The sequence below is a fragment of the Tamandua tetradactyla genome, chromosome 19 (assembly GCF_023851605.1).
Source record: "Tamandua tetradactyla isolate mTamTet1 chromosome 19, mTamTet1.pri, whole genome shotgun sequence".
In the NCBI taxonomy this organism is placed as follows: Eukaryota; Metazoa; Chordata; class Mammalia; order Pilosa; family Myrmecophagidae; genus Tamandua; species Tamandua tetradactyla.
In genome coordinates, this window is record NC_135345.1 from 43416887 (window position 1) to 43435385 (window position 18499).

The 18499-nt window shown below is 38.7% G+C and overlaps 1 pseudogene; it reads left to right on the forward strand.

The window, feature by feature from the left end:
• Nucleotides 1–1540: 1540 nt before the first annotated feature.
• On the forward strand, nucleotides 1541–17540 carry LOC143663378 (STE20-related kinase adapter protein beta pseudogene; annotated as a pseudogene).
• Nucleotides 17541–18499: the final 959 nt, after the last annotated feature.

Genomic DNA, 18499 nt, shown 5'->3' on the forward strand with positions numbered 1-18499 from the left:
TAATCCAGTTTAACAACCACTTTTGATTAAATCGTATCTCCAGGGAGATGAGCTAATCACAGTTTCGAACATACAATACTAAATAGGGATTAGAAGAAACGGCAGCCTTTACAAAATGGAATTAGGGTTAAAACATAGCTTTTCTAGGGTACATATATCATTTCAAACCAGCACAGCAAGTTAGCCCATTTCCGGTACTGGACTCCTTCCACAAGCCCGCAGGCTCTACTGACCTGCCAATTATTCCAAAATTTAAATCCAACTTTCAAGAACCATGGTTAGCTCACATTTAAAGTATTAAAAATTATGTGTTACACAGGGTTTAAAATCAAATTCAGAAAAGTATTAACAAAAATTCTGAGAGCATCAGTGACACCAAATAAATGTAATGCCTTCCAAAGCAACTATTTTGAAAGGATAACACTTATTTCTTCATATAAATTCTGAGTTCAGACAAAATCAGTCTTTGATTTTTGATTTCTATGTTTCATGACATTGTCCCCCACCCACAGCTATTCTAGTAAAAAATATTAATGTGGAAAAAAGAGCAGTAACACAGCAATATCTGGAAAATCTCTTGGAAATTAAACAACACAGTTATAATTAAGCCATAAGTCAGAGGAGAAGTTTCAGGAAAAATTAGAAAATATTTTGAATGGAATTAAAATGAAAATACAAAATACCAAAATTTGTGGGATGTGGCTAAGTGTTTAAAGGAATATTTGTACTATTAAATACTTATATTTTAAAAGAAGAAAGGACTCAAATCAATAATCTAAGTTTCTATCTTAAGATACTAAAATAAGAACAAATTAAACCCAAAGTAAGTAGAAGAAAGGAAATCATAAACATAAGATCAGAAATGAAAGAACTAGAAATTGAAAAACAATAGAGAAACTCAATGAAAGCTTATTTTTTCAAACAAATGAAGTAAATTTACAACCTCTAGCTAGACTGATAAAGGAAAAATAAAAGAATTTACAAATTATCAATATCAAATGTAAATGAATATCATTACCAACTTCATGGGTGAAATGGACAAAAACCTTGACCAACAAAAATCAGCAAAACTGACTCACGAAGGAAGACAAAACTTGAATAGCGTACAAACATTAAAGAAATTGCAAACTTCAAATCCACTGGTGAATCCTATGAAACTTTAAAGGAAGAAATAATATGACTTATGCCCATCTGAATCTGTAGTGAACCCCAGAAAACCATGTCCTTTAATCCTCATTCCATATTGCTGGCTGGGAGCATTTTGATTATTTCCATGGAGCTGTGACCCACCCAATTGTGGGTGGTAACTTCTGATCCATGGAGTTGTGATTCCACCATTAATCCTTTAGAAGAGGAAACATTTTGGAGGGAGTCCCCTTTTTAGAGTCATGAGAAGGCCACAGCAAAGCCGAGCAGAGACACAAGGCCAAGAGAACCACAGAGTCCACCAGCCAGCGACCTTTGGAGATGAAGAAGGAGAACACCCCTGCCAGAGCTTCATGAGACAAGAAGTCAGGAGAGAAAGCTAGCAGACGTCGCCATGTTCACGTGGCTTCCCAGGTGAGGGAGAAACGCTGAACCCATCAGCCTTTTTTAAATGAAGATTACGTCTTCTGGGTGCCTTAATTTGGACATTTTTATAGACTTGCTTTAATTGGGACATTTTCTTGGCCTTAGAACTATAAAATAGCAACTTAGTCAATTTCCCCTTTTTAAAAGCCATTCCAAAAATTAAAAAAGCAAACAAAAGAATAAAAGCCATTCCATTTCTGGTATATCGCATTCCGGCAGCTAGCAAACTAGAACATGACTTTTTTTGAGGGGGTGCATGGTCTAGGAATCGAACCCGGGTCTCCTGCATGAAAGGCTGGTATTCTACCCATTGAACTACCAATGCACTCTAGAACATGACTTTTTAAATACTCTTTCATAAAATAAAAGAAGAGAAAATTCTCTAACTTATTTTATGAGACCAGAATTACCTTGATACCAAAATCAGACAAATATACCATAAGAGAGCTACAGAGAACGTTAGTGCAAAGCCCCTTAACAAAATTTTAGCGAACTGAATTCAACTAAACATACATACATGTACTTGTATATTGTTTACATGTGTTTGTACATGTATGTATTAATATGTACAAGGAATCCAGATTATAAAGGAAGACACCAATGTATCTTTACTTGCAGTTGACATGATGGTATATATAGAAAATCCAGTGGAATTCTATAAAAAAAGCTACTAGACCAGTAACAAAGCCAACATAAAAAATGTATTTGATGATCAATAGGAAAAAAATTTTAATTTATAATTGCATTAAAAATAAATTGAATTTCTTTTTATAAGTGTGAGCAGTTGAAAATTAAAGAAAAACATTTATAATAGCATACAAAATATTAGGAATAAATTTAATAAAAGATGTGCAAGGTCTGTTTTGGTTTCTTCGGCGGCTCAACCAAACACCATGCAATGGTTTGGCTGTAACAATGGGAATATTAGCTTATTGTTTTGAGGCTAAAGGAAAGTCCATGTCAAGGTGTCATCAAGGTGATGCTCCCCCAAAACTGTGGTACTCTGCGGCTGGCTAACAGCACTTTTTGGTCCTCAGTTTGTCACATGGCAAGACATGGCGGCATCTCCTATCTCTCCCTTTTCTTCTGGGTTCCATTGATGCTCAGCTTCTGGCTGCATCCTCTTTGGTTTTCTCTCTGTGTGTCTGAAATTTATCCTACTTATATGGATGCCAGCAATAGGATTAAGACCTGATGAGATAAGCCACACCTTAAAAAACCCTGTTTACAATGGGTTCACACCCACAGGAATGGATAAAGTTTAAGAACATGTTTCTCTAGAGTATATACAAATCTAAACCACCACACCCATACACTGAAAACTACAAAATATTGGTGGAAGAAATTAAAGAAAATCTAAATAAATGGAGAGATAGACCATATTCTTGGATTGGAAGATTCAATATTGTTAAAATGGCAATGTTCCCTACATAGTTCTATAGATTCAATGCAATCCCAACCAAACCCGAGCAAGCTTGTTTGAGGAAATTGACAAGGTAATTTTATAATTTATGTGGAAAGCCAAAGAGACTAAAACAATTTCTAAAAAAACCACTCTGACATTTAGGTTTTTCTTATTCTAGCACACCACTTCCAGGTACCAGTATCTGTTTTAGCTGCCTATTGCCATGTAACAAGTAATCCTTGTAGCTGGAAACAATACACATTTATTATCTTACATTTCTCTGGTTAGGAATCTGAGAGGGGCTTAGCTGGGTGGTTCTTGCTCAGGGTCTCCATGAGGCTGTGGTCAGATTGTCACCTGGGACTACAGTCATCTGAAGGGGTGACTAGGAGAACATGTGCTTCCAACCTCACCCACGGTTTGTGGGCAGGTGTTTAGGTTTGCTAAAGCTGTTAAAATGCAGTGTACCAGAAATGGGCTGCTTTTACAATGCGGATACGTTAACTTAAAAGCTGACAGTTCTTAGGTGGTGGAAATGTCCAAATCAAGACATCAAAGGATGATGTTCTCATCCCAAAGACCAACTATCAGCAACCCTCAGCTCCTCCATCGCATGGGCAGGCACGTGGTGATCCCTGCTGGTCTTCTTCTGAGTTTCCTTGCTTTTAGTTTCTAGCTGCTTCTCTCTCAGCTTCTCTGGCTTTTTTTTCCCTTTGAGCTTCCCTGTCTTCTCTCTCTTCTCCTCCCAACTTCTTTGGGGCTTTTTCTGTATCTTCTCTCTTTTATCCTCTTATCAAGGACTCCAGTAAGAGGATTAAGACCCACCCTGAATGAGGTGGGTCACATCCCAAGTTAAGATCCTACTCATTAAAAGATCCTACTTACAATGGGTCCGCACCCACAGAAGTGGGTTAAGTTTAAGAACAGGATCTTTTTCTGGGGTACATACAGCTTCAAACTATCATAGTGGGTCTCAGTTTCTAACCGGCTGTTGAACAGAGACCTCAGTTCCTTGCCACGTGGACCTCAGCAGAGCAAGTGATGAGAAAGAGGGAAAGCGACCAAACCAGAAGCTAGGACAAAATCCTAGCAAGCTTAGATTTAGGGTTTCTTTTTCATTTCTATGTAAGTAATCTTAAAATAATTCACACATTTTTATCAAATAAAAAGGAGAAAGACCATGTTTTTTATGAAAGTAGAGGTTTTAACTTTTTCCATGAGAACTTAGTACTTTATTTTAGACAAAATGATAATAATAATATCATAAAATAAAAATATCTAAAATGTTTTGAACATTTACTATGTCCCAGCCACTTTACTGAACACAGAAGTTAAGGGCATGGTCTTTAGCAGCAGACACATAGAAGCTATGTGTCACTGGGAAAGTTACTTAACATCTCTGTTTTTCAGTTTTCTCATCTGTATGGAGATGGGGACATGGGGATATGGGAATAATCATAGTATTTACCGAATAGAGTTGTTGTGCCTATTAAGTGGGTCATACTATGCAGATCACTTACAACAGTGGATAATATCTGATAATTGTATAAGAGTTAGCTAGTATTCTCATTTTCTAACATTTGCCAGCATCACTTCATGTAATACTCAAAATATCCCTAGGAAGTAAGAAAAAGTGTTTTATCACTTCATAGGTAAGGCAATTGAGACTTTAGAGCTATAGGTTAACTAATGTACCTAAATGTATAAAGCTGAAAGTGGCAGAACTGGTTTTCTAATGCAACTCTCTGGCTAGGGGCTAAAAAGCAAAATAGTCCTATAGGTGGATGGAGAAAGGTAAAAGTCAACGTAGAATCCAGATTAGAGAAATCATTAGCAACTGTAGTATTGCAGAACTTTAAAAGAAAATTGACAAAGATGAAAGTTTACAGTGCCTGGCTTTACAAATCACAACACAGTTCTCACAGAAAAAGTCAACACAAAACACCAGATAACAGAAAATCTGGCAGGAAAATAGTGAAGAAGAAAAACACCTGAGAACCTACCACATATCTTCAAAACCTGACCAAATGATTTTGGGATCCCTTTTGAAATTACTTAAGTTGGAGTGTTTCCAATAATGAAATTTGCTTATGCTTTTATATACCCTTCTGCCTGTTCTCCTCTTATTGGACACATGGTAAAACTGCATTTCCCCTCCCCCTCTGGAGTCACACATAGTCATATGACTTGCTTGGGCCAACGAAATGTGTGTGGAGATGGTGTGTGCCATTTCCAGGTGGGAATTTTAAGAGCCAGCATGCTTTTTACTCATGTTAAGGGGACATCTCCATCAGCCTAGATCCCTTAGACAGTTCAATGAGCAGAGCCTCTCACTGACCATCTTTGGGCTGGCAGTATGGGCAGCTGTAAACTATTGCTATTTACAGCCACTGAGATTTGGGGGTTGTTACCCCAGGATAATCAATCCTATCCTGAGATGAAATGGATGGTTTCAAACCTTTTTTTTTTTTTTTAAGAGAAGAATTGTGACATCTAAGGAACCTCAGCTTGGCAAGCAACACTTTGTTGAACTCTATTTACTAGTTCATAAGGTATTTTCCAAAGGAACCTGCAGCTAGCATTTAGCAATTTATAAGCTGGCTTGTAGCATTCCTGGAACTAAAGATATCCCAGTTCCTGAAGGAGAGCTCCTTACCCTTTGAAACTATACTGCACTGTGTTATTTAACCTGAAATGTAAGCCATCAAAAGTTGGCTGAGTTTACTATAAAGAAAACCAACACTGAACATTAAATATATTAGAATGATAAAGACCCTGTTAGATTAGAGTCATCAGAAGACAAACATTGGCTTCCATTTTTCAGGATTTAAAGACAAAAAAACAGAAAGCAATTACATATGAAAAATGAATGAATGTTGTAGGCATATGCAAGCCCAATTCCTATGTGGCAATCACTCATGGAATAACCCATACACTAGGCTATGGTTGAAATTCTTTGTTTTTCAGTCCTGAGGGCTTTGATAGCAATATTCATTCAACAAACATATTTGAGTGTCTATGTCCTAGGCAATGAGTTGGGTACTGTGCTATTTAGCATACCATTCCAAAAAAGTTAAACTATTAGGGTATTATAAAAGGTTCAAGCTATTATCAGATTTATCCCTGGCCCACTTACCCCAAATAAATGCCTTTAAATAGATTAACATTGTACAGAAATAATTTTATTAACATCAACTAATTTCTAAATTTTAGAGATTATCCAACGTATCAGAGACAAAATGAAGTCTGAAAAGTTTTTGCAAACTGTTCTCTTCCTTCTCTATGGCAACACATCTATGATACAAAAAAAATAAAAAATAAATAAAAGAAAACCTCTCTAAATACAAGGAGTTATTTTACTTCCCCTTTATTTCAGAATTGATTCTGTAACAACATATAGAATGAACAATAAATCTGATAAATGGATCTCCCAAATGTGGTTTGCAGTAACAAGAGGCATAATGAATACCTCAAGTTTTAGAGTACTATCTCCCACAGGTATCAGCCTCACACAGTATTTTTTGTTTAAAATGTCATAAATGCTTTACCCCTACATTTGGAAACACTGATATGTCATATAATAATCTCTGTTTACAAAGTAATTCACACTTTTTCATTGAGGTTGGAGAATAGAAAATCCTATTAAAGATGATTCATTTATTTGTAGGGGCACTTTGACTTGTAGGACCAGAAAAAGGCTGAAGCTTAAGACGGAAAGCATTGGCTTCGTAACTAAAGTCCAGGGGTAGGTCAGAATAACTGGGAGCAGGAGATTCACATTATTTCACCAGAACTGGGTCCTTCTCCAACTCCATGTCCTATCCCTCTAGCTCCCTCTGGGTTGCATCTCGCTCTGGAAGGGCCCCTCCCAGTGGTGGTCCCCAGCAGCTTCAGACCTGCACTGTCCTGCCAAGATACTATCAACTGTGGTCAAAGTGCTAGAACTGAGAGCCTTGCCTGGGTCTAGTGCCAACACTGGAGCCAGAAACATCAGAGGAATGAGGGGCTTCAGCCCCACAAACAAAATATCTGGGAACTGGTGAGAGAGGTCCTCCTAAAACATGATGCATTATTAATAAAAGAGGGTATGAATGTGAATAGCCACAAACAACAGACATCCACTACAGGGACCAATCAGGCATTCTCTAAAGTTTATAGGGGATAATTAACGTTTGTTAAATGTATAGAAAACAGCCTCTATACCTGCAAGCTACTAAGTATTTCACCAGCCAGTGACAATTATCTACAAATGTGTCCAACTCACTTAGACCAAACAAAGCACAGATGGAAGTTAAGAAAAATTAACCCAAAATGTAAAACGAAAGAAAAGAAAAGAAGAAATGAAAGTCAGTAAGCTTTTTGAATCAGGATCCTTGGGTGAAAACAGCTAAGGAACTCTAGAGTGAACACAGTTGGCTCTCACTCCCAAATTGTCACAACAATTTCAATATGGATGGACTTGTGATTATAGTCCATTTGACAACATGAAAATGATCGTGTTAAGCAAATAAACTTATCAACCAGAAATGGTAGATCTGTTGGTGGTTAAAAGCAAAATTCCTGATGCCAGAGACCTGTGTTTGATTCTGGGTGCCTGCCCACGTGAGAAAAAAAAGCAAATCCCTGTCCTCAGAAAGCATGCAGTCCAAAACAGAGTTCTTCTTTGGAGTAAATGGACTCCTGAGCTCACAGACAAGCCGATAAAATATTCCAAAGGACATACTAGTGTGATGGTCAGGTTCATGCATCAACTTGGCCAGGTGATGGTGCCCCAGTTGTCAGGCCAGGCAAGCACTGGTCTAACCATTACTGCTGGGATATTTCATAGCTGGTTATTAAACCAGCAATCATCAGACAGTTAATTGCATCTGTGGCTGACTATATCTACGATGAACTAAGGGTGTGCCTTCTGCAAAAATAATTCTATCAACTGGGTTTAATACAGTCAGTTGAAGACTTAAGGGAGAAGAGAGAATTTTCACTTCTTTAGCCAGCCAGCCTCTCCTGTGGATTCCTTGAGGACCTTCATCAGAGTTGCCAGTTTTGTGACCTGCTCTATAGATTTGGACTCTTGCGTCCCCACAGTTGCATGAGACAATTTTATAAATCTCATATTTACAGATATCTCCTGTTGGTTCTGTTTCTCTAGAGAACCCTGACTAATACAACTAGCATGGGTAATTTTAAAGAAAATTAGTTTCCAGACTCTCAATTTTCGTATTTACTCTTTTCTAAAAGTCTGCCTGGGAATGAGTCTGTGTTAGGCTGATCCTCCTGCCCCCAATTCCCTTTCACAGTCACCCTGTATCCTCTGTATGGAAGAAAGGCACATCTCTCTTTCCACCTGATATAACTCTGTGCATTATTTAGGATGTAAACAAATAGTACTAAACAAATGAACAATTCAAAATATTGCCAACAGTACTGAGTGAAATAGCTAAGGATTATAAAGACTGAATAACAAATTATTTGGCAAGTAGGGTGGTTTCCATTTCTTTGCTTTCAACAAAGATAAAGGCAGAAGGAATGAAAGCTGATTTCCACATAATTTTTACGTGATTTTTGGCATATAACTTGGAGGAGTACAAAAAATGTAGTGACATTGCTAAAAGAAATTTCTTTCACTCCCATTGAATTTTTTTAAGTGAACATGATTTCTTGAAGTGTATATCTATAACATGGAAAAACAGAAATAGTATTGATGCTAAACACTACCTCATTCTAGCAATAGTAATTCCTTTATTCATCCATAAATACATAAACCTATTTTTACAAAAGGAACTTCATTTCACTCATTTCTGATAACATGTTATTTTTATGTTTAATAATTATACATAAAATGTTTAATGTACTTATAGCATTTTGATTAATTATTCACTGGTAATAATAATTCAAACTAGAAGATATTTTAAATATTTAAAGCCTTAGATCACAGGAAATAAAATTAATTTCAAGTTATATATGTATGTAAATGCATATTTGTTGCAGGAAATCATAAAAGATTTTAAAGCATAAGAATATATTACATGAGGATAACATTTTCTGGGAGAAATGGAAAGAAAAAATAAGTTAAAGGACAAAAAATGATGTAAAACTTCCAGCTGTTTATGAACAGCTGGCATAAGTATTCTAAAAATAAATGATGGTGGTTGTTCTAGTTTGCTAGCTGCCAGAATGCAGTATACTAGAAACAGAACAGCTTTTATAAGGGGGAATGTATTAAGTTGCAAGTTTACAGTTCTAAAGTCATGAAACGTCCAAATTAAAGCAAGGATATGGAAATGTCCAATCTAAGGCATCCAGGGAAAGATACTTTTGTTCAAGGAGGCTGATGACATTCAGGGTTTCTCTCTCAACTGACCATGGCAATGTCTGCTAGCTTTCTCTCCAGGCTTCTTATTTCATGAAGCCCCCCTGCAGGGGCATTTTCCTTCTTCATCTCCAAGGGTCTCTCGCTGTGTGGGCTCTCGTGGTTCTCATGGCTCTGTCACTCTTTTAAAGGATTCCAGTAAACTAATCAATACCTACCTGGAATGGGTGGAGTCACATCTCCTTCTAATGAAAGTTTAATAACCACAATTGGGCATGTCACATCTCCATGGAGATAATCTAATCAACTTTCCAACCTACAGTGCTGAATAGGGATTAAAAGAAATGGCTGCCTCCACAGATGGATCAGGATTAAAATATGGCTTTTCTAGGGTACATAATTCTTTCAAACTGGCACAGTGGCTATCAAATTGCTATGATCTTTAATTTCATCAGATGCAGTTAAAAGAGTAACATTTATTTCTAAATATCAGTACTTTTAATGTATCAGAAATTATATTCTTTGCAATGATTTAGGCACAATAAAACCATTTTTTAGAAGTAAAGTTAAAAATATGTGAAGGGTATGTAGGTTAAAAAATTACATTCTGATGTACACTAGCCAAAAATGTTTGAACAGCACTGATTTACAGGAAGAGTCAAGATGAAGGCTTTAAAAAAGGAAATAACAATAAGGCAATATATGAGCATAAAGTAAGCCCACAGACAAGCAGATACAAATGTTTAGGAGATCATCATACATACTGTGGTTTGAGTGAGAGTACAAAAGGAGATAAGGCGTACAGTTGGGTTGGCTGCCAAAGCTATGTCAGAGTCTCAGTTTCAGAAACTTGATTTGGTTGAACATTTCAGGAGGAACATATTAACCACTCTCTTAGAGACAGGTATCTTACCCAGAAAGTCTATCATTAATAATTAGGAACAACAGCAAGTATCATATCAACTCTGATGTTGGAAGCTAAATTATAAATAGAAGGTCTTTTGTAAGACCTAGTGGAATCAGAATAAGGGATGAAAAAGGCATGATGCAAGAGAATAATGGCTTGAAATGGGGACAGTTTGCTGCATCCATCCCGGGGCAGCAGGGGAACCACTGACACAAGTCCTGGAGGACTCTAGATTAAGGGTCAGGATGTACCTATGGACAGGCTTGGGCAGGACCCTTCCAGCTTCTGCCTCTTGGTGCTTCCTTGTCTATACTAGGCCATGGTTCTTATCCACTAAATTGGAAGCACTAGGTGCATTTTAATCAAAGTCAAATTCCAGCCCTGCCTTCTTTAGTTTACATGCAGGTCATCTAAACTGAAGTTTGGGGCAATCCTGCTCTTCAGTCACACTTTTACAGCCGATATCTTGGTCTTATTCCAATAGAAAATGAACTACATCCATTATATGTGTTTTTTTCATGTTTAATTATTGGGTAAAAATTTATTTCCTAATCTTTGTGGGAGTAAGGATGGGGGGACCTCACTCCCATGTATCATCTATAAAATATGTAATAAAATGCAATCATAAAATTAACATATGAAGAGAAGAAAATCACGCCTATTAATTAATCAAAATAAGGGCTAGTTAATTAAGATGAGGTACACAGCTCTGCACTGACCACAGCCACTCTGAAGACAATCAGCTAAGAAGTATGTTAAATTAATTCCACCTACATTTATCAAGCACCAGCTAGTGCATTGAACCATACCAAGATCAGGATAGGAAAAGAAGATGGATACTGCTTTGAGGTCTCACACATTAGCAGGTAAATATAATACACTGTGATAAATGCACAATCAAGGAATAAGAGAGGGTTCTAAGAGTGCAGTGGAGGGGAATGAGAGACAGGCTTCACAAAGGAGGAGACACTTTAGCTTTATCTTAAAGAGTAGAAGGGAATAGTCATTCAATATTGAGGGAGGGTACAATCAATATTGGAAGACATATAAAAGCATTGCACCTTTAGAGAAAGGTAAAAAGTTCAGAGTTTCTGAACAAAGAGTTTGGGGGAGGAGATCTGTGGAAAGGGAGAGTAGATTGAATTTTACCAAGAAGTCAGTGAAGTTTCTTAAGCAAGGGGCTGTACGGTCCTATTTGCTTTTTAGAGTAGCTAAGACAATCCCAATAAGGATGGGAGTTTTGAGAATGAGTGCCATAGTAGAGACACTGAACAATGAATCCATGAGACTTGATAACAAACTGGATGTAAAAGACAAGGGAATAATGTGTCCAAAAGGATTCCATGATTTCTGGAGGAACAGTCATGTTGTTATGCTGTTTGATTAAAGTGGATGGTTTTCAGTAGAAGATACTGAAATCACTTGGAGACATGAATTTAGGTGTTGCAGGTACTGTGCTGATTCTTGGCCTGTTTTCTATCACACACATTCTTTTTAAATTTATTTTTAATATTTTTGTTCTAGTTTGCTAGCTGCTGGAATGCAATATACCAGAAACAGCACGGCTTTTAACAAGGGGAATTTAATGAGTTGCTAGTTTACAGTTCTAAGGCCGAGAAAATGTCCCAATTAAAACTATCTATAGTCTATAGAAATGTCCAATCAAAGGCATCCAGGGAAAGATACCTTGGTTCAAGAAGGCCAATGAAGTTCAGAGTTTCTCTCTCAAGTGAGATGGCACATGGCTAACACAGTCAGAGCTTCTCTCTCGGCTGGAAGGGCACATGGCAAATATGGCGTCATCTGCTAGCTTTCTCTCCTGGCTTCCTATTTCATGAAGCTCCCCGGGAGGCATTTTCCTTCCTCATCTCCAAAGGTCACTGGTTGGTGGACTCTCTGCTTCGTGGTGCTGCAGCATTCTCTGCGTCTCTCATTCTCCAAAATATTTCCTCTTTTATAGGACTCCAATAAACCAATCAAGACCCACCCAAATTGGTGGAGACATGTCATCACCTAATCCCGTCTAACGACCACTCTTGACTATATCACATCATCCAGGGAGATGATCTCATTGCAGTTTCAAACATACAGTATTGAATGGGGATTATTTTACCTTTATGAAATGGGATTTATATCAAAACATGGCTTTTCTTAAGGGGCATACTTCCTTTCAAACCAGCACAATTTTACTGACATATCTTCACACACACACAGTCCATACAAGGTATACAACCAATGGCTCACAATATCATCATATAGTTGTGCATGAATTACCATGATCGTTTTTTGGAACATTTGCACCACTCCAGAAAAAGAAATAAAAAGAAAAAAATCCATACACATCATATACTTTACCCCTCCCTCTCATTGACCACTAGTATTTCAATCTACCCAATTTATTTTACCTCATCTCCTCTATTATTAACTTATTTTCTATCCAATTTTTTTTTACTCATTTGTCCACACCCTGGATAAAAGGAGCATCAGACACAAGGTTTTCACAATCACACTGTAAAAGTCATATCTTTAAATAATCATTTTCAAGAATCAAGGCCACTAGAACACAGCTCAACAATTTAAGGTATTTCCCTCCATAAACTAAAAAGGGATATCTATGTAATGCATAAGAATAACCTCCAGGATAATCTCTCAACTCTGAAATCTCTCAGCCACTGAAACCTTATTTTGTCTCATTTCTCTTTTCTCCCTTTTGGACAAGAAGGCTTTCTCCATCCCATGATGCTAGGTCCCAGCTCATCATGGGAGTTCTGTTCCATGTTGCTAAGGAGATTTATATCCCTGGGAGTCATGTCTCGTGTAGGAGTGAGGGTTGTAAGTTTACCTGCCAAATTGGCTTAGAGAGAGGCCACATCTGAGCAACAAAAGAGGTTCTCTGGGGGTGATTCTTAGGCATAATTATAAGTAGGCTTAGTCTATCCTATGCAAGAATAAGTCCCATAGGGGTGAACGCCAAGATCAAGGGCTCAGACTATTGATTTGGTTGTTCCCACTGCTTGCAAGAATATTAGAAATTCTCCAGATGGGAAAGTTGAATATTGCAAACTTGTCCCCAGTTTCCCAAGGGGACTTTGCAAATACTTCTTTATTCACTGCCAAAATTACTCTGGGATATATTGGGGCATCACACCAATCTGGACAAACCAAGATCTCATGCCCTATTCAAGATCCTATGTACTTATAGTGTTCAACTCAACTGACCAAAAAAGTTAAATTAGGTAGTGCGCTACCCAAAATACAAATTTTGCGCCAAATAAACATCTCTCCCTTTGGTCTCACATAGCAGTTGAAGTTTTAAAATATGGACACTATCACCCTTTACCCTGTACTCTGCTCTACCTTAGTCCTATCCAGATCAGCTTCCTTCATATCTCCAGTAAAAGTCTGATCCCTTTTTCAACTTTTAAACAGTTCCTGTATGGGCAGACCCATTCTTGATATTCCCTTGCTCTTCTTTGCATTCCAAGAGGGCCTGTGACATTTCCCAGAATGGGTTTGGCCAACAGGAGATCATGGCCAGGGCTGAAAAAGAGGAGAAGAGAGAGCCAGGGCATTCCTCCCTTACCCTTTCTGCCTCTCTGCCCTGGGCAGTGTTTTGGTTTGCTAAAGCTGCCAAAATGCAATATTCCAGAAATGGATTGGTTTTTACAAAGGGGATTTACTAGGTTACAAATTTATCATTCTAAGGCCATGAAAATGTCCAAACTAAGGCATCCAGAAAAAGATACCTTGATTCTGAAGAAAAGGCTAATGGCATCCGGGATTTCTCTATCAAATGGGAAGGCATTTGGCAATGGCTGCTGTCCTTCTCTTCCAGATTCTGGTTTCAAATAGCTCTGATTCCAGTGTCTTTTTCTCTAAATGTCTGTGGGTCTCATTTAGCTTCTCTGGGGGAAACTCTGGGTTTCGTCTCTTAGCTTAGCATCTCCAAATGTCTGTCACTTGGTTCTATCTCTCTGCTCTCCTCTCTGTGTCAGCTTTTTTAAAGATACCAGTAAACTTAAGACTGACTTTGAATGGGCAGGGTCACATCTCCAACTAATCAGAAGGTTCTACCCACAATTAGGTGGGTCACACCTCCATGGAAACCATCTTATCAAGAGGTCCCACCCTACAATGGGTCTGCCTCCATACGATTGGATTAGGATTAAAAGAACATGGCTTTTCTGGGGTACATAACAGTTTCAAACCAGCACAGGCAGTATCTCTGCAGCAGTGCATGATTTCAGCTCCTACAGGACAAGACTGCAGGAACTGATCCAAAACCTGAGCTCTGATTACCCTGTTTCCTTAGTCTGTCAGTCTAGGAATAGAAAGTGTTGCTTACTGTTGCTGACCTCTGGGTTCCCTCATTGTCCCCTGTTTGGCTTCTCAGATTTCCCATCACCTGTGTAAAACAGTGGTTTCTCTTCTCTAACTGGACCCTGAATGATATAGATACCAAACTGCTTATTTAAATCTTGAAGCCTTTTATCATAAGGATCATGCCACCTGGAATGCCAGTTTCACTTTTCCTGCTTTTTAGTCTCACATCAGGTACCATCTCCTTTAGGAAATTTCCTCATTCAGCAAATGTTTATCAAGTGCCTATTAAAGATGAAGCACTATTCTAGGCACTGGCAACACTGCAAAGCAGACAAAATTCTGTGCCTTCATGGAACTTAGATTCTAGTGGGAGAGAAAGACAACAAACAAGGTAAGTAAAACATAAGGTAAATCAGATGGAGGAAAATAAGGCAGGAAAGGGGGTAGAAGTGGGGGTAGTTAAAATTTTAGACAGGGTTCCAAGGGAAGCTTCACTGAAAATGTGATTGTGCTAATGATATTGTCAACTTGGTTATTTGGGTACTATATTTCATGGTGTATTAGCTAAGAGTCTGTAGAGAAATAGAATCAGCAAGAGATAACTGTAAATATAAAATTTATATAAACGTCTCACACAACCGTGGGGATGTAAGAGTCAAGATCAATAGCGCAGGCCATGAGCTGGTAGCTCCAAAGAAGGTCCTCAATGAACTCTAAGCAGAGGCTGGCTGGCTGAAGCAGAGAGAGTGATTGTCTCTTCTGAATCTTCCTTAAAAGCCTTCTGGTGATTAGATTAAGCATCACCCATTGCAGAAGACACTCCTCTTAGCTAATTGCAAATGCAACCAGTTGTGCATGCAGTCAACGTAGTTATGATTTAAGTCCATAAAATGTCCTCACAGCAACAGACTGGCCAGAACTTGCCTGACCATACAACTGGGCACCACCACCTGGCCAAGCTGACACATAAACCTGTCCATCACACATAGTTTCCTTCTTTAGGTGGTTCCAAGTTAGATTTGAACCAAAAAAAAGAACTTGAGTGAGAATTGGAAAATGGAAGTGATGCAGTAGTCATTATGCCGAAGGTCTTCATAGTTGTCCTCTTTGTCCAGAGTCACCTTTCCAATTACTGATCCTGCTAACCCAGTGGTTCTCAACTATTGCCAAGTCTATAGCAATTTGTGTGTGTGTGTGGGTGGGGGGGCGCACGGATTTTGCTACTGGAGGCAGAGATGCTACTAAGACATCCTGCAATGCACAGAACAGTCTCCTACAACAAAGAATTGGCCCCAAATGTCAGTAGTGTCAAGGCATCAAACCCCTGTCTAACCAACAGTGGCCCCATTTATTGGCCCACAGAGGCAGTAGCCACTCAGAGGAAAAAATACCCACCCACAGACCTTTCCATGAGCTCTCCCTTTAAGACCCCACTGTAGTGACTGGTTGTGCTTAGCCTGTAATAATTTCCTGCAAGTTCTGACTTGTCTACCCACGCCTGGGATTCAGAAGAACTGGGCGGTGATGTTCTGATACTCCTCAAGACAGGCCTACACCCAAAACCTCTCATTATTTCTAGACTTTTAACCAGATTCAAGTCCCAGCATATCCCCAGGAGATCAGTACAATATATGATCCAGGAGGATGTTGCAGAACCCCAAAATAATTGTGAAATGTTGCCAATTTAGGTAAAAAGAACCCAGGAGGCTATGTATAAAAATGGACCTTAAGACTGTTAGATCAGAGTTCCAGGCGGATAGTCCTCATCCCAGTCACATCCCCCTCCAATTCCCAGTGGCCCATGTAGGGTGCAGACCCTTGTCTTGCCCCTCTACTGGCCCCTGAGAAGAGTCGCTGGCCATGGTCACTGCCAGGGATTTTTCTACTCCTTGAAGATAAAACTAAAATCTTTTACTTTGGAATAGATGAATTTTCATCACTTTCTGTGAACTAAGTGAGTCAGTGTCTCTTTTGGATTGTTTCTGCACTTCATGAACACGAGTTAAATCACCCATACCTGAAAATCAGTCAGTTACCAGTATCCATCAATACCTGGTCGATGAGCCAACCCTTTTCTGGTTTCCTCCTCCTTCTACCAGAGCCAGTGACGTGATATGTTCCACCAAGACTTCTCACTATGAACTTCTAGTGGAAATCGGAAGAGGATTTGACAACTTGACTTCTGCCCACCTCACATGGCATACTCCTATAGGGACACAGGTAACTATAAAAATTACAAACCTGGAAACTAAAGAACTCCTGAAATGCTTTACAGAAAGCAGTGATTCTGTCCCATTTTTTCAAGCACCCCCATTTTACAACTTATTGGACAGTTGTCACTGTTGGCAGCTGGCTTTGGGTTATTTCTCCATTTATGGCTTATAGTTTAACAAGTCAACTCTCGAGGACTTATTTTCCTGAAGGAATGAGTGAAACTTCAGTAGGAAACCTTCATTTTGGAGCAGCACGAAGGTTGAATTCTTTGCATGAAAATGGCTGCATTCATAGGAGCATTAAAACCAGCCATAGTCCCATTTCTGGTGATGGCCGGAGTCACCTACTCTGGCCTGTCCCATCTGCATAGTTTGATTAAACACGGACAGAGGCATAGGGGTATGTTTGAGTTCTAAGAGTTCAGCACATCAGTGCAGCTATGGTTGCATCCAGAACTACTGAGAAAGGATTTACATGGACATAATGTGAAGTCAGCTATTTACAGTGTTGAGATTACAGCCTGCGAATTAGCCAGTGGGCAAGTACCTTTCCAGGACATGTGCAGGACTCAGATGCTGTTACAGAAACTGAAAGGTCCTCCTGATGGCCCATTGGATATCCGTATTTCATGTGCATTCCCTGCAGATAATGATTATTCTTTTGAGAAACAGCTTCTGGCTTGCTATTGGGCCCTTGTAAAGACTGAACTATACCCTGGGCTTTGGCTGACCCACCAGGCCATAGGGTTGCATGTGCATGGCAGCACTTCATCACCAAGTGAAGGCTCAATCAAGACTGAACCTTTCTGAGCAGGGCCAGAGGCACAAGTAAATTGTGTGAACAAGTGACTCATGTCCCTATGGCTTCTAATCTTGCCACATAATCTCCTTTCTGTCAACCTACACCTATGGCCTATGGAAATAGAAGCAGAAAATTACAGGATCCAGCTATGACCCCATGACCTGTTACATAAATAAGGACCATAAGAGTTATGAATATTTTTTCTTACTTTGATATAAATATATTTCTATATACAATAACTAATTCTTTTTTTTCTCTTCCATTTCCCCTACTATCTAACATATGTGTTAGTAATGGTTAACCTTAGAGTTGAGTATTTTAAGTTTCTGGATACCAAAGAAAGGCTTTACTCAGCCATTAGAGGAATGAACATTTGCTCTAATATGGATAGAGTAGAATTTGTGTTTCTGGTTGTCTTAGATATAATTGCATTTTGTTAAGTGGAAGCATGATTTTGCTTGTCTTTATTGGGAAGCTAACTATGGTTAGGTAAGAATGGTTAGGTAAAGAGCAGGTAAGAGTGACCTCAGACCTGCCACCAGACACTTGGCTGCAAACTTGTAGAGTCTGTAGTTACACAAAAGAAACAGGTTCCCATAGACCTCTCCATGAACTCCCCTTCACGGCCCACCTCAGTGGCCAAATGTTTTTGGTTTCTCAGATTTACCTGAAAGCTCTGTCTTTATCTACTTATAACATTTCTTCAGGAAGACTGGTGAGTGACTATCTGATCCTCAAATTCACCATTTCAGACTTACATTATACCAGCAGCTTCCATAGTTGTATAAGTCTGTAAGTAAGCCTGCTTCCATAGTCGTGTAGTCTGATTAATTCCTGTAATCAGATATTATTTTTTTTTAAAAATCCCTTATCATATGACTCTCACAGTGGCTCTGCTTTCCTGACTGAACCAGACTTACACAGGGATATTTGCTCTAAGACCTGAAGTAGGTAAGGGAGTGGTCAT